Source organism: Arachis duranensis, chromosome 5, assembly GCF_000817695.3.
Source record: "Arachis duranensis cultivar V14167 chromosome 5, aradu.V14167.gnm2.J7QH, whole genome shotgun sequence".
Taxonomy (NCBI): Eukaryota; Viridiplantae; Streptophyta; class Magnoliopsida; order Fabales; family Fabaceae; genus Arachis; species Arachis duranensis.
In genome coordinates this window covers 22,051,958-22,056,870 of record NC_029776.3, presented here as the reverse complement: position 1 = coordinate 22,056,870, position 4,913 = coordinate 22,051,958, and positions in this window count along the sequence as shown.

Here is a 4,913-nt window from a genome sequence, read left to right as displayed (position 1 = left end):
ATAATTATTGGACGTCATTTTAGTCAAATAAATTAAAAAATATTATTTTAATCTTGCATGATATAATATATGTTTTATAAATAAAAGAGAATAAAATATTATTTAGACATTTTATAGAAAATAAGCGTGTCATTTCTTTAAGACTAATACATACATGATACATTCTATGTTTTTTATGAGAGAGAAATATTAAAAAGTTAATTTTTTAGACTAATATCTTATTTTTATAATATAAAAATTTAAGATTTAAAATTTAAAAATTTAAAATTTAATTTTTAATATTTAAAGTTGACTAAGTATTGAAAAAAAAAATGATCAGTCTTATTTCATTTCTCTTTATTTATAAAGAATTTTACTTACACCATAATAACTATTTCATCAATGTTTAAACCTTGTTTCTCTAAGAGGCACTCCAGCCATTGATAACAAAGCAACATCATTGCTTACATAAGCACCGACCAAAAAACACAAATAATTACATAATACTAGTTATAATTAATTTTTATTCTATTAAATTAATTTAATTGGACTTCGTTAAAAAAAATTTAAATGTGTAGCTGTTTCACTCGATTTTTGGTATATCTTAATAGGATATCGAATCAAACTTGTATCAAGATCTCAATCCGAAAAGTAGATACGAAGAAACCAAGCCACTGCCTATGAGTCGCCGGCTCATTCTTCAACAGGCACGTAGTTAGAGTCCCGGGCTGGGCTCCTCCCACTGCTTGGGAGCTTACGGTTTCATGTTCTATTTCACTCCCTAATGGGGTTCTTTTCACCCTTCTCTCACGGTACTACTTCACTATCAGTCACCCAGGAGTATTTAGCCTTGCAAGGTGGTCCTTGCTGATTCACACGGGATTCCACGTGCCCCATACTACTCGGGTCAGAGCGTAAGCTAGTGATGCTTTTGGCTACTGGACTTTCGTTATCTAGGATGCAGCACTCCACCGCTTCGCCTAGCAGCACGACGCTTGTATAGCTCTCCCACAACCCCGTTTTCACGGTTTAGGCTGCTCCCATTTCGCTCTTTTAAAAAAAAGTGAGCTCGACTCGAAAATTATTTAACAATAATATCAAAATGACTTGCGTCGAAATTACTAGTAAAAAATTTATATTAACAAGGTAAAACAAATAAATAAATAAATGAGTAAAAATGTAAGACCCGGAATTTTCAAATAAATCTTATTATGAATTAATTTCAATTTATTTATTCATTAGCAATTTTATTTTCAGAAATTATTTTATTAAAGCTAATTAAATCAAAAATTAAATCAGGTTTTGATAATTAATTATAATTTTACCTAATTTTATAATTATTAAATTATTTTCTATATTTAAATTACAAAATTAGTAGTTACGGAATGACAAGAATATTTATGTGACTTAAATCAAATAATTGATATTTCTATGATTTAATACTTCAAGTTTTAGGAATAAAAAAATTAATCTTATTATCTTATAAATTCAATTAGAGAATTTGATTTCAAACTAATTAGTATTTTAATACAACAAATAATATTTTAAAATAATTTTAAAGATTAAATTAGATTTCAAATTAACACTCTATACCCTAATTTGATTAAAAATAACCAAAATCCAAATTAAATCCTAAATTGCTAAAACAAAACTCTAACCCTAATTTTCCCTAAATTAGCCGCCATTTTTCCCTTTTTCTTTCTCTAACACAGACACACCTACAACACATACGGATAGAGAAAAGAAAGAAAGGAAAAAGAAAAAAGAAAGAGAAGAGGGGAGACGAAGAGGATTGGGGAGCCGAAGGAGAGAAGGAGAGGAGAGAAAGGAGAGCGCCGCTGCTGCTGTGTTTGCGTGTTCATCCTCGCTGCCGCCGCCGCCGTGGGTCCAATGCCGTCAAGCTCGAAGGAGAAAGGAAGAGCGATGCCGAGACTGAGGGAGATAGAGACGGTGTGACGCGAGGAAGGAGGCAAGCTGTTCGCGTCACCACCGCGTTGCCGTGCGTGCCACCATCGCTGAGCCTTGCCGCCGTCGCCGATGGTTCTGTCACTGCTGTGCGTCGCCGTCCAAGGAAGGGAGAGAAGACGTGTGACTCAGGGACGCACCGAGGAAGAAAAGCACCGCCGTTCGTCACTGCCGCTGCAAAAGGCTGCGCCACCGCGCCTCTGGCTGCCGGGAAACAGTGCTGTTGCTGTAGGAGATTGTTGTCAGAGCTGCTGCTCCACTTCCGTCATTCTTTCTTTCACAGTAAGTTGCCTGTGCTCTGAAGCTCGTATTGTAATCGTTCTAGTTATCTGCGGTTAAGGATTCTGATGTATAGATGTTGTAAGATTAATTTTATGGGGTTGCATGTCAAAAATTGAGGTTGCTGCTAAGCCATTGGAGCTTCTGGCCACTAGTTTTCGGCCGCTATCGGAGCTGCTGTCCGGTCAATTTGGAAGTTGTTATTGTGTCATTCTATTCTGTTTATCATGGTAAGATTATTCGGTTTCGTTCTTGTTTATCGCAATGCTCTATTATCAATTATGTTCTAATATCGCTCAATATCCATTCCGCGTTAATTCTAAATTATGTCAGATATGTGGTTGTTGTCGTGATCCCTGTGGTTGCTTGGGAATTTCTGCGGTTGCTACCGATTAACATGAGAATAAGGATTTAATGGGTTTAATTATGCAACTTGCGACTAATCGAGGTAGGAATTTTTCTTAAAATCTATTTTATATTACAGAGTTGTTATAAATAGATATTGATGCAAAAAGATATGTTTCTATGATTATATTTGTCTTGTGGATGTGATGGTTTGTTAGACTGAATTATTGGTTGCTTAATTGCGTGAGTGGTGTATGGTTGATAAGAAATTGGTTTAAAATGTTATTTACTTGATTATTATGAAAAGTAGATTTTCTTGGTTTTAAAATTTATTTGGTAATGTAAATGAGTCGATTTTTTTTGGAAATGATTTGAGATATGAAAATAAAATTGATTCTCGAAGTAGTTTGATTTTTGAGTTAGTCTGATTTTATAAATTATTTAATATTTGAGCTGGTTTGATTTTAAAGAGTTTTATTATTGGAATTGGTTCGATTTGAAAATAATTTGATATTGGAAATAGTTGAATTTTGGAAAATGATTGAGATTTGGAAATGGTTGAGAAAAGGTTTGAGAAATGTTTGGAATATGGGACCCAAAAAGGGTGGTAGTGTTCAAATTTTAGAGGAGATGCTATCGAAATTTTATAAAATTGGAAGTTTCACTTAAAGTATTATCTGAAAAGATTTGGTTTTAAACATTATATGTTTTAAGATTGATTTATTTATCAAAGAAAGAATTGTGTTTTGAATTGGGATTATTGATGAACGGAATGGGAAGAAAGATGATGAGGATTAAATTTGAAATATGATTTTCGAATGAATTTGGAAATGAGATATGAATTGAAAAATGATGATGATATTGAGAATGACTTAGATGTCGATGAATGTTGAATGAATTATCCATATGACTTATAAATTTGAATTATCTGAGACATGAGTTCTCTGGGTAAAGTACCGTGGCTTGCCACCATGTGTACCAAGTTGAAATTCGATACTCTATAGTCTAAGGTTTTCAGACTTGTCGGGTTGGCTGGATAACCGACAAATGAGCTCATTAGCCATAGGACAGGCATGCATTATATGCATTTGTATGCTTTGCTTGGGTTTGAACTTGTTTTGGTTTGCCTAATTGTTAAACTATTCTTAACTGCTACCTGAACTATTTGTTGTAACTGTTACCTAAACATGTATTTTCTTTGTCTGTTTTGCTTGTGTGTTGTCCTGGTGTGCTGCTTTTGAGAATGAGCTTTGGTGCTGATTTGATGATTGTGTTGGTTGATTTCGTGGTTGGTCTCTAATTAAGATTTTCTTATAAAAAAGAAAGGTTTTGGATTTCTGAAAGATTGAATATTATTTCTTTGAAAGGGTTTGAAATGATTAACTATTGGTTTTTAAAATATTCATAAGGCAGTGATAATCACTGAACTTGAAAACAGTTTTCTTATTAAGTATCTTCTTATGATAACTTTGAAACTCTGTGGTGAGACCGTGTGGTTAGGTTCTCACCCCCTACAGCTTTACCTTTTCAGGAACCGGATGAAGAAGCTTTATGAAGAGTTATATTGCGTTTGGTTTATATGTTGTTGTACTAATTAGATTGTTTTCTTCCCTCGTCTTTCTTTTACAATTTTATAAGAGGGATAAAAGTTGTATGTTTTATATGTATATTATATTATAAGATATTATGTAAGAAGTCTTGTATATGAATGGGATAAGTATGATTTTGGTGCCCAAGGTAGAGGCTGAAAATTTATTTTGTCTCCGGTTTTTTTTTTCGCTCTAAAATGGTCCCCAAGGTTTCAATTTGTTTTAAAATCGTCTTACGGACGAAAATACCCCTCTCCTTCTTCCCCAAATCAACCAAAAGCAAAGCTGAAGCAGAACAGAAACAAAAGCAAAACAGAAGCAGAAGCAACACCAATGAACTCAGAACTCAAAAAAAATCATCATCATCAAAACTCAGAAAATCATCATTTGAACTCAAACAAATAACAATAGAAACAGTAAGAAATAGAAGAACAACAACCCAGAACTCAAAATCATCGTCATCGTCAAAACTCAGAACCTAAAATCAGAAAAACAAAACTCATAACTTAGAACTCAATCGATAATGGAATCAAAAGAACAACAGCAACACAGAAACCAGATTGATAATCATAAGCATGCAGAAGTAGCAGAACCAGAAGAAACCACAAGAAACCAGAAACCAGAAACTGTCGAGGAGCAGCGGTGGCGGTGGCAGCGAAGAGCGGCGGTGTCCGTGAAGACCGGTGGCGGCGGCGAGGACCCTTCTCCTTCCCCCTCTTCTTCCCAAAACCCCCCTCCCCCCCTTCTCCCTTCGTG